This window comes from Tachypleus tridentatus, chromosome 9 (genome assembly GCF_004210375.1).
Source record: "Tachypleus tridentatus isolate NWPU-2018 chromosome 9, ASM421037v1, whole genome shotgun sequence".
NCBI classification, from domain to species: Eukaryota; Metazoa; Arthropoda; class Merostomata; order Xiphosura; family Limulidae; genus Tachypleus; species Tachypleus tridentatus.
Genome location: NC_134833.1, coordinates 129,579,561 through 129,592,583, shown reverse-complemented (window position 1 = coordinate 129,592,583; position 13,023 = coordinate 129,579,561). Strand labels below are relative to the sequence as shown.

At 32.5% G+C, this 13,023-nt stretch overlaps 1 long non-coding RNA gene across 3 annotated transcripts in view; it reads right to left on the bottom strand.

The window, feature by feature from the left end:
- Window positions 1-8,233: 8,233 nt before the first annotated feature.
- The window catches only part of LOC143226364 (uncharacterized), a 70,439-nt gene continuing 65,649 nt past the window's right edge, over window positions 8,234-13,023 (bottom strand). For all 3 annotated transcript variants that reach the window (XR_013014566.1, XR_013014565.1, XR_013014567.1), the window contains one exon: window positions 8,234-10,252. This is a non-coding gene — a long non-coding RNA (uncharacterized LOC143226364). The remainder of the gene's footprint in view (window positions 10,253-13,023) is intronic.

Below are 13,023 nucleotides of genomic sequence, written 5' to 3'. Positions count from 1 at the left end.
CCTAAAGTAAATTATGCTGTCAGAGGTCAGGAAATTTCAGAATACAGTAAAAAAAAAAACCAGATTAATATAATACCATATACATAACAATGAACTTACGGTAGACACTTAAGTGTTTTCTACGAGCTAATCGTTTAATAAACATTCAAAGTTTCTTAACTAGTTAATGATTAATAGACATTCAAGGTTTCTCATCAACCAACTTATTGTTAATAACATTCAATATTTCTCATCCAACTTATTGTTAATAGACATTCAAGGTTTCTCAATTAATTAGTCGGTAATAGATATTCAAGTATTATCATTAATAGGCTTTCAAACGATTGATTTGACTACAGGTTGTTACAAAAAAGATAAATAAAAATATACATTTTTGAAATTTCAATCTGGTCCCGTTTACCAAAAGTAGTAAATGGAAGAGTGTAATTTCATTTCCCTGAATACTTAGTAATATAAACCCTGAATACTTAGTAATATAAATCCATACAAATTACGATTATTCGAAATGTTAGAAGAATTAACTCTTACTTCCAATAGTAAATTAATATAAGTTTCTCGTTATTTCATTACTATCAATAAATTGTTATTTTTGAGATAACATTTACAAAATATATTGTTACATAATGCAAATTTTGTTATTGAAAAAAACCCAACAAAAACTGACTGCGAAACTTTATTAAGTTGTCGTTTCTTGTTAATCTAAGTTATTTCTACCACGTGCCTAGTGTGTTATATTTCCCCGTTTACACGCTATTTTGTAATATCATATATACTGGAGATTTGTATATGTATACTAATTTGAGCATTTAAACGTTACAACTGGTTCTGCATTAGAAATTTAGTGTTATAGCGTCATCTTGAAAAGAAAACACCGGAAAGTCAATTCTTTCTTTGCTTGATTTAAATTTTATGACTTTTTTACAATAATAACTTGACTACAGTTACCTTTTACACCTTTTGTTTTCAAAGCATATTTAGTTCTTTGCTTCGATTTTAAAACAGATGTATTTAAACTGTCTCTACATCGTCATTCAATATCTTTTCTTGTGTTTTGCGAAAAACAGCAAAATGGCTTATCTACGATGACGATAAAACCCTGAGTTCTAGAATTGGTTTGAATTTCGCGCAAAGCTACACGAAGGCTATCTGCACTAGCCATCCTTAATTTAACAGTGTCAGAGTAGAGGGAAGGCAGCTAGTGATCACTACCCACCGCCTACTCTTAAGCTACACTTTTACCAACGAATAGTGGGGGATTGACCGTATTATTATAACGCCCCCACGGCTGAAAGGGCGAGCGCGTTTGGTGTGAAGGGGATTCGAACCCGCAATCCTCGGATTACGAATTGAGTGCTTTAACCACATGGTCATGCTGGACCTATTCTAGAGTTACAAGCTCTCGAGCTACCAGGTTACATTCTTCAATACATTGTTCAAACTTACTTAATTTGAGCTTTAGACGACTAATACAGTTATTAGTAATTAACCCGTAGAATAAAACAAACTTTTGAAACCAAATTACTTCGAAACGTGATGACAAAATATGATTTTAAATGCGCTTTTATACTTATTTCGTGAGATTAATCCTATGTTAAACTGTTATTTTATTATTTATCATTATGATTTTATTTCTTTACTGCGTCAAACGGAGAACATATTAGTGTAACGTGAAAGGAAAATTGCGTTTGTGGAGAAATGTCGAGTTTAATGACGTAAAAATATATTTAACTGAACTTAGATCTGTAAATATGATTGTTCCGCGTCAACACAATAATGTGAAAATTTAACACTTTGTTAAAAAATTTAAATTATTGTTGTTTTAAACTTTGTATTTATATATGTATATATTATTTTTACTGCATTATCACAGGTAACTACACATATTAACATTATTAATGTTTGTCTGTTTATCTGCACAGTCTATTACTATTTAATTCATTTTCTAAATTACGTCTTTAATGTGTGCCTGTATTTTGAATATATCGCTACCATTTCTAAGCGACTGTTGAAGTCATTGTCTTCCAGATGTTCCATGTAGAGGCCATTGAATATTTGTTACAGAAGTGGGCCCATAGTTTGACTTTCATGTTGTGAGTCATACTTATACAGAAAGTTGTTGTAAGTTCTGTTATCGTATAGATTATTTATCGAGTCACTGAGAGATATTATATTCAAACTGGTACGTTAGCGAATAGATTGGATGCATCGAACATATTGTATTCCTTTAGGTTATCGTGGTTGCTTTTATAATATTTAAAAATTGGACTTTATTTTTATCATTTAATGGTGTACACCAGTTAATTGTGACATTATACCAACAAGATGTCTGCGTAAGGGGTAGCACGTTTAATCTATGTAGTTAAGAGTGGGACGACCATATTTTTGTGGGTATACTGTGATATAGAGTTATATGTTGAAATGTATCCATTCCAAGTTCCTTTTGATGTTTCTTGATAAACTGGTTTATGTTTCTCTCTGCGTTAGTTACTGGAACAAACACACACGGTTAAAAATGGTGAGAATAATCAACTGGAGTTTGAATATTGGTGGTGTATTTTTTATTACCCATGGTTGGAGAGGCATTACCTTTACCTGCCGATGGAATTGCTATGGTGTTGTCTTTCTGTGTTTGATGAGATTGTCTACTGTTGTGGTGGTATTGTAGTAGCGCTTACATTTCTAACTTACTGACTTTTTGAGTCTATTTTGATTCCAAATTATTTCTTTTATTATTTTGGTTAGCCTTAAACTACGTTTCCCGCGCCTTATGTTCATTTATATTATTGCGATTTGATATCTTCTTGGAATATTAAGATTTTTCTATGAATAATCTATTGCATCATAATTAGTTTATTTCGGAATTTCTACCCAAAGTTACACATGAATTATCTGTGTTATTTATTGCTATTGTTGGTGAGGCCTGGCATGGCCAAGCGTGTTAAGGCGTGCGACTCGTACTCTGAGGCTCGCGGGTTCGCATCTCCGTCGTGCCAAACATGCTCGCCCCTTTCAGCTGTGGGGGCGTTATTATGTTACCGTCAATCCCACTATTCGTTGGTAAAAGAGTAGCCCAAGAGTTGGCGGTGGGTGGTGATGACTAGCTGCCTTCCCTCTAGTCTTACACTGCTAACTTAGGGACGGCTAGCACATTAGCCCTCGAGTAGCTTTGTGCGAAATTCAAAAAACAAACAAACAAAACAAGCTATTGTTGAACTCATTATCCAGATAGCCAACAGCATCCATCGCCATCTCTTGTGTTATTATAATCAAATACTTGAATCGGACCGTCAGACAAAACTCCAAAGCGAGGAGCGTCATTTTGCGTGAGAGGAGCGCGAATCATGAACCCTTAGATTCACAGGCAGAAATTTAGTAACTAGGCTCTCATCCAGTTCTTATTTATCAAAATGTCATTCTCTTGTAACAGGTTTTAGTTTTGTAACATGTTTGTGACTCAAATAAGTTCAATATCTCTCCGTTTTATTTCAAATTTCAATTAAACAGCTGTTATGATTCTTATATTTATATTATTGGTGTATGTGACATGTCACGCGATTCTTACGTTTTGACGCATTCCACCGTGACCCCCATTTCGTTAGAACACCGTCTTGTTTTAGAAACGAAACAGTGGAAAGACCTTTTATCAAGCACTTTATTGACGTTTTTAACCAATAGTTTATCTTGCAACGCTCCAGCTAAACGTACAGTTAAGCCATTGTATATATAACCTTGAACGTTAGCTTTATTTCAGTGTTATTAAAAACCAAAACTGTTTTAGTTCTTTTGGAAAAAGAAATGGACGAACGAAGAGCATTAATTGCACGCGTTTTGTTTTCTGCTCACAAGAGAAAATTCTAAAGACGACACAATCAACGCCTACTTTATGATGGAGATAGAACACGGCTGATAACGACCCGAATGAGTAGCCTTCCACATGGAAGTATCGATCAAAAATGGTTGTATCTGTAAACGCCAAACTAGCAGAAACGACGAAAAATAAGAGACACATTTATGACGCAAAATCCTAGATTCACTTCTGTCTTTTAAAATATCAAACAACGTATTTTTTGTTAATGTAAGGTTTTGTATCACACAATGAAAAGTCTTTAAAAAGATTATTTGATTTGAAAAATTATCCGCTCGAATCATGATCAAATATGATCTTCGTCGAGTAGTTTTGCTTTGTTTTGAACTAAACCATTCACGAATGAGAAATACTTAAGTATTTGTAAAGCATTCTCCTCACATTTTTATTGTTGGCATTATATTTTCAATAGAAGTTCCTGTAATGAAAATACGGCACAACAATGACGTAACATTAACGTAAAGAAGAATCCCAGCTTTGTGCAAATATTAAACGTTTTGAATTACTCGTGATTATTAGAACAAATAATAAAACAATATTAACTCATCATTGAATTTTTTTATACGTATAAGAAAACGAATAAGCCCGGCATGGCAAAGCATGTTAAGACGTGCGACTCGTAATCCGAGGGTCGCGGGTTCGCATCCCCGTCGCCCCAAACATGCTCGCCCTCCCAGTCGTGGGGGCGTTATAATGTTACGGTCAATCCCACTATTCGTTGGTAAAAGAGTAGCCCAACAGTTGGCGGTGGGTGGTGATGACTAGGTGCCTTCCCTCTAGTCTTACACTACTAAATCAGGGACGACTAGCACAGATAGCACTCGAGTAGCTTTGTGCGAAATTCAAAAAACAAAACAAACAAACAAAAATATTTTGGTTAACGTACTTGATACGTAGTACCTTAATGGATATTAAGCGTTTAGTTGTCAGTCGTTTTAAATAACCTAATCAACCACAGTAACTCAAGGATTAAATTAAACTAATTGTAAGATTTGTTCACTGTTTTTGTATAAAGCAATTTATTCTTTTTCTTTTCAGTACGGCATGGCCAAGTGGTTAAGGCAGTTGACTCCTATGCCACCGGGCGCGCGTTTGAATCCCTGTCACACCAAACATACTCTTTTAGCCTTGGGAGCGTTATAATATTACGGTCAATTCCACTATTCCTTGGTAAAAAGATAGTCCGAGAGTTAGCGGTGGGTGGTGATAACTAGCTGCCTTCCCTGTAGTCTTACACTGCTAAATTAATTAGGGACGGCTATAACAGATAATCTTCGTGTAGCTTGGCGCGAAATTCAAAACAGACAAACTCTTTCTTTCATTTTTTACATACAGTGACACCTTTATCTCTGGTTGAATTTTAAACCGGAATATTTCCGTTCTCTGTCAGAAACATCACAAAAACTGTCAAATGACGCTCGATAAAAAACAAATAAACCCAAGTCTTTATATTACGCTAAAGAACACGTTAGGCGAGTTATTGGGCATATAATATAGTATTATGTTATCTTATCACACTTTTTATATAGATCTTATACATTAATATATTAACTTTCTAAATTTTTTTCTACAAAACATTTATGATGCAACTGCAAGAACGTTAAAACCTTTTTAACAAATGTATGAAGTGAAATAATCATTTTGATTCCAAGTTAATATTACATGCATATGTGTGTTGAGCGAAGAGGAAACTTAATTTAAGCACATACTTTGCACTTGACTTGTAATCTGAGGATCGTGGGTTCCAATCCCTGACACATCAAACATGCTCGTCCTTTCAGCCGTGGGGCGTTATAATGTTACTGTCAATCCCACTATTCGTTGGTAAAAGAGTAGCCCAAGAGTTGGCGGTGGGTGGTGATGACTAGCTGCCTTCCCTCTAGTCTTACACTGCTAAATTAGGGACGGCTAGCGCAGATAACCCCCGTGTAGCCTTGCGCGTAATTCAAAACAAACAAGCAAACACATACTCTAATGTTGCATGTACGTTTGTGTGTTAAATGCACAGAAACCTATATTTCATCACACTTTAACGTTATACGTACATGTATTTTAAGTGTACAGAAAGCTGTATGTACTCATTCTTAAATGTTACACGTTTATGTGTTAATTTATTTTAAAAGTTGTATATTCTCACGCTTATATCTTGCATGCACATGTGTGTTAAATTGCACGAAAAGTTGTATTTTTTTACTCTTTAATTTTAATATGTGTGTTCAGTTCACAAACAGCTGTATTTGCTTATACCTTAACATTACATTTATATGTGTTAACAGCATAGAAACCTTTATTTTGTTTTAATGTTCAGTGTTACACATTAATGTGTATTAAGTACAGAAAAAGTTGTACTTTCCTACTTTAATCGCACATGTGTGTTAATTTTCAGAAAGTTGTAGTTTATGACAGCTCAGTGTTACATACACGTGAGTATTATATGCACAATGATAGTTTTCACAATTAAAACTTAACATGTACACGTAAGTGTTTGAAGCACAAAACGATGACATACTTACGCATGTGAAGTGTACAAAAATATTTTGCAAAAAGTTTTATTTTCTCACATTTGTATTTGTTTTTTAAGTGTTCTAAAAGTATTTACTCACAGCTTAATCTCACACGTAAGCATGTGTTATACCTGAGACACAATGACTTTTTACGCGGGTCTCGATAACTCTTATATGTTTTTGTCATAGAATGATGCACATGTCCTCTCATAAGGCTATAGTGATTCGCTTATGAAACACCCCTAACGGTTGAAAAGTTCACAAGCATGATGCAGATCCTGTTATTGTTGTAATGATCTCAGTGTAGTGGGCGGAGGCTGGGAATATTGTGGTGTCACTCTTTAATTTTCTAATTAATGTAACATAAAATGACCTTAACAATTTTACTTCCATACAAAAACACTATATTTAATCTCCGTTGGTTAATGTTTTAGCTGCACACTAACCGTACTGATAATTACTGTTAATATTTTATTCTTCGTATAAAAGTATAAAGGTTAATATTTCAAGTCTTAATTTGTTTTCACTTCGTTTCATTATTTCATAATCATGAAACGTTTCTTCTCCCAGTGTTTATTACAACATCATTAATATATATAATTGCGTAAATTACACGATGTTAGAACTTCAGCGGAGTACTTGTTGGATCTGTTTATAACGTTTAGACAAGTTGGGTCGAAACGAGCTTGAAACAACGTTGCAAAAACAAGGAGGAGGCATTAAAAAAAACCTGCAGAGAAACTTCGCGAACACGGGTTAAAACCGAGGATCCTATATCACCAGAATAGTGTAATTATACTAAGCACAGTGCTCCAGGCGACAGGCTTGATGTAAAGAAGTTGTGCTTGTGCTTGAGCAGTCTGCCTTAAAATAAGAGCGTCTGCGGCTAAACACATATAACACTCTCGTGTGTATTTTTTTTATGACCAAAAGATGAGTTCAGTTTTAACGTGTTAAAATATGCGTTAGCAACAGATCCAGATACAAGGTTCATAATAATCTTCCCTGTTGACCGATACTGCATTCTCGTAAGCAGTGTAACGAAACTAACTAAAGGTAAAGCGGAAAATATCTTAAATATGTTGTCATTTTAGCTATTATCTGTATGAAGATCAGGTTCCGTCAAAATCCGAAACATCTAATTTTCCTACATCTTATAGCTGTCGTTTCAAAAACCTAGGCCCCCACTCCAAGTGGCATAACGCTATTAACCGGGTACACAGATAGCCAATTGTGTTGCTTCGTGTTTAACTTTAAACAAATATACAATAAACTTAATCGTCAGGTTTTAAAGCTAAAAGATTTTCTGTGTACTTTATCATGTGTAATTATTTGTAAATTGATTACTTTCCAGCATTCTTAGGTTTTAATGGAGTATCTGTGACTGACAAATACGCTGATATATGCTTATGTGTTTACTGCAAACAAGTTCGAGTACCTGCGTATATTACCCCTCCCTGTACAATGTTCAATCGTCACGATGTCACAATGATTCACTATGACTCAGTAAGTTTTATTTCACTCTTTGTTATATACATTTCTAGAAAATATAGTAAATCAATTTTGATAAATTATGCATTTTTTTGCTTAATTATATAGAAAATGTTCAATAAATAGATGATGTAAATCATACACAACTGACATAAGACAGCAAGTAAGAACGTGTGTCTTCTTTATAAAGTTCAATAAAATTATTTAATGTACTATTGAATATTACTCGCCATGCTTCTTTATGTGTTTACTGCAAACGAATTCGAGTGACTGCGTATATAACCTCTCCTTGTACAATGCTCAATTGTCACGATGTCACAATGATTCACTATGACTCAAAAACTTCATAAAACCTTCTCCATTAAACGTGGACATTTATTTAAGCTAATATACACTAAAAGCGTGAATGATTCAAAAAATAGATTATTTCATCCATCGATTTAATATGATATCAAAAGGAAGAAAGACTGCTAACGTGGTGACATGGACTGTAACGACTTGGTGAGGTTCTCATATCGTTTTCATGTAACGTATTAACCCTCTCTCTGTATGTGTGAAATATAGATGTCACCATAAGCAAAGAACATTACATTAAACTTTTATACATTTTATTGTACATTAGTTCATTTAATAGTCTATAAAATAAAAACTTCTCAAGTTTTGTGGTAATAACAATCATTTAACATATGTATCATATTCATCACAATCAGGTTCCAATTGTAATATTTATTGTTTATCTATTATTGACTGGTAATTCCTGCTTCACCCCGTACATGAGAGTTTTAAAAGACCACCATAAATGTGTAATAAAGCTAATTTCAAGGGGTAATAACAACACAGTTTACGTGAGAATTATGATTTTGTTTTTAATAACTACAAGTTAATAATACTTACAAAAACGGATACTCTGTCTGGAACTATGTCACCTCAGTAAAATTAGTTGGTAGCACCATTGTTTTGGTTATTGAGTTATCATGTAATAAAAACAAAATCAAAGAAGAACAAGAAATTCAAACTTTTTGCTATGATATTAACAGACGTTCCCTGAACTTGTGGCTCAGTTATTATATAGATATTGTTATAGTATTGTGAATTTCTGATAAAATATTAAGAAGCTGTTTAAATACCATTCCAATGAACAATCCAAGCCATCACTACATAGGCAGTGATACTACTGTCTGCCTGATAATAAAACGTGTGTAGTCTTGGAAAAAGTTTTATTTCACTCTTTGTTATATACATTTCTAGAAAATATAGTAAATAATTTTGATAAATTATGCATTTTTCTTTGCTTAATTATATAGACAATTTTCAATGAATAGAGGATGTAAATCATACACAACTGACATAAGACAGCAAGTAAGAATGTATGCCTTCCGCATTAAAATATAGAGCTACAGTACACATGAAAAGGGATAATATTTAGTGATAACATACATTATATTTAACCTGAAGGATGAGTGGAGAAAAGTAGGTCCAACTACTGTGAATATTGTAATAGTTAAAATTCGCAACTACATTTCATAGAATACAGTGAAACCTTTAAATGAGGATCTGCCTTAACATGCAAAAAACGTGTATATCATAGCTCTAAATATTTACTTTACTTACTATATGCAGAATTATCAAAATGATGTAATTAGATTCTTCCAAAAATCAAAGTTGCGCAAGATGCCGATATTCATGAAAGGAACGGCAAATAGACACGTCACTACTATTTACAGTTTCGAAGTGTTTATAATAATGCTATGATCGTTGATCAGGTATTTTTGCACTACACAAATTAAACACTTTGTTGTTTTACTATTGTATAAAATAAAATAAACTCCGGATTTACATGAAATATTTATAAATAAATTTACAAAGGGCAAGGAAAGCAACCTTTAGAAATATTAATTAACCCAGAACCTTTACTAAAACACAGAAGGCGTAAGTGAAAAGTATTACATTACTTTTGGTGACGCAAAAAGTGTTGTGTAAGTGCTCTTTCATTAGTTAATAAATCAAAAAATCATTCAAGTTTTTTGGTAAAAACTTTCAATCAACAGCTATCATACTGCGCTCTCTGCCCTTGTGCATGTTTAAAATGCAACTACAAATGGTCGAAATGTTTACTGAAGTACACGTGCCAAACACATTTTAATTCGTGTTTCAAAAGTCCATTGGTCCATAGTTGTAATGTGTTATCTTCAAATTGATTATTTTGGACAATTTTAGCATGTTTACTCATCACTTATATCTTCTTAAATTTACACGACCTTCGTACTTCTTAATATATCTTGACCCATATTTATGTCCCCGGTGGTACAGCGATAAGTCTTCGGATTTACAACACTAAAATCAGGGGTTCAATTCCCTCGGTGAACTCAGAAGATGGCCCAAGGTGGCTTTGCTATAAGAAAACAAATACACATTTATAAATTTTGTAATTTGTTCCATTCAGATGGTTATTTTGACGATGTTTTAAATTTGAACTCTAAATGATGTTTTATGACATGTATTTGACCTCTACTATAAGTTAGGTATTTGCTCCTGAAATACCTCTTACTTTTATGGCATGTTTTGTTTTTCTAAACTAGATTTATACCGATACAATAACTGTTACTTTGTTGTATTTTCTGTTGTTGTTGTTTTTTTCTTAGCTGAGTTATACTACCATCCCATTTTGCACGTTGATTTGCTCGCTGGTTTTTATTGTGAAACAAAAAGCAATACAATAGGCTATCTTGTGTCTGCCCATCACGAGAATCGAAACGCGATTTTTAGCTTTAAAAGAACAATGACTTGCTGCTGAGCCACTGAGGTAAGGGGGGTATATTTTGCTTTGAGAGTCTTGTTTGGTTTATTTGTTTCCTAAACTAGATTTATAGAGCAAGGGTGACTGTCACTGTAAAATTTTGTTATTATAAAATAAAATTTTGCTTGCACGAGAATTATTACTTAAATGACTTACTGTGTTTTAATTTTTTTCTTCTTAATTAAATTAGAATTAATATTGCATGAGCACTGTTCATTTTAAACCGACTCTTTTGTTTCTAAATTAAGTTTTTATTGGCACGATAAAGTTTTTATCGTGTTTGCTTCTAAGCGGGATTGATTGTGGTATGATAATTATTAATTTGAGGGACTCATTGTTTTGTTCCCTCAGTGGCATAATGATATGTCTGTGTACATACAACGCCAGAACCTCGTTTAGATACTGGTGAGGGGAAGAGCATGCGTGGCCCATTGTGTAGCTGTGTGGTTAAACCAACAGACAAATAAAAAACTCATTATGTTGTTTTTTAACAAAAACTTAGATGATAGGTATTGGTTTAATGAAAGTTTTTGTTTTTTTAAAGCAATATGTCTACTGACAGTGTTACCGTTACTTTGATTATTATGTTTCATTTATGCTTGTTTTTTAAGAGAGGATTTGTATTCACATCTTAACTGTTACTTTGAAGGACTAACTTTTTCTCAATTGTTCATTTCGTTGTTAAACTTAAAGCTATTCGTTAGGCTATAAGTGCTTTGCTCACAGCAAATACTGATACTCAACTTTTAAGGTTACAAACTCTCAGTCATACATCTGAGCCACTAGTACCTCGACACTTGGTTAAACCAGGTTCATTCTGTAATGATAATTGTTACGTTCAGAATTTTTTTTTTTTTTTCAAATTAAACTTATTTTAGCGCGACAATTGTTAGTTCGTGGGGACTTAAAGTAACTTCATTTGTTGTTTTTGTTTTCCTAAACCAGATTCATTATATCATACAAACTGCTATTTTGGCAGATATATTGTTTGTGTGTGTGTTGTATTTGTTTCTTAACTTGATTAATATAGTATAGTAGGTGTTATTTACAGGGACATATAGACTGTTTCTTAACTAGACTTATGCATTACAATATTAGTTATTTAAAGGGAAATATTTTGTTATTTTTAAACCATATTGTTAGTGACAAGTTATTATTTTAACAACTATTTATTGTTGTTTTTATTCTTCTCAGACTCGATTTACAGTGGCACGAAAACTGTTATTTATAGTGAGTGACATCATAACTATTACTGTGACAAATTTATCACTTTTTAAAACCAAATTTATACTGATACAAAAGCTATTATTTAGAGGGACATATTGTATTTTTTTCTAAACTATATTCATACTGACACCAAAGCTATTATTTAGAGGGACATACTATATTTTATCTAAACTATATTCATACTGCACAAAAGCTATTATTTAGAGAAACATATTGTATTTTATCTAAACTATATTCATACCGACACAATAACTATTATTTAGAGGGACATATTGTATTTTATCTAAACTGTATTCATACTGACACAAAAGCTATTATTTAGAGAAACATATTGTATTTTTTTCTAAACTATATTCATACTGACACCAAAGCTATTATTTAGAGGGACATATTATATTTTATCTAAACTATATTCATATTGACACAAAAGCTATTATTTAGAGAAACATATTGTATTTTATCTAAAATATATTCATACCGACACAATAACTATTATTTAGAGGGACATATTGTATTTTATCTAAACTGTATTCATACTGACACAAAAGCTATTATTTAGAGAAACATATTGTATTTTTTTCTAAACTATATTCATACTGACACCAAAGCTATTATTTAGAGGGACATATTATATTTTATCTAAACTATATTCATATTGACACAAAAGCTATTATTTAGAGGGACATATTGTATTTTATCTAAACTATATTCACACCGACATAATAACTATTATTTAGAGAGACATATTGTATTTTATCTAAACTGTATTCATACTGACACAAAAGCTATTATTTAGAGGGACACATTGTATTTTTTTCTAAACTATATTTATACTGACACCAAAGCTATTATTTAGCTTTATTATTATATTATTATTATATTTTTTCTAAATTAAATTCTCACTGACATGCTAACTCTTAGTGTGACATTTTTGTTAGTGTTGTTTTTTAATTTAAATTCATAGTAACAGAATGCCTGTAAGGTAGAAGGATATATTGTTTTTTGTTTGCTTGTTTTTTTCTATATAAGCTTCCTGGTGATACGCTATTACTTTGACAGACGTATTTTTGTTGTTTCCAACTGGATTGAAACATACACCATAACTGTTTCTGTGATGTTTTTATTACGTTATTTTTTCC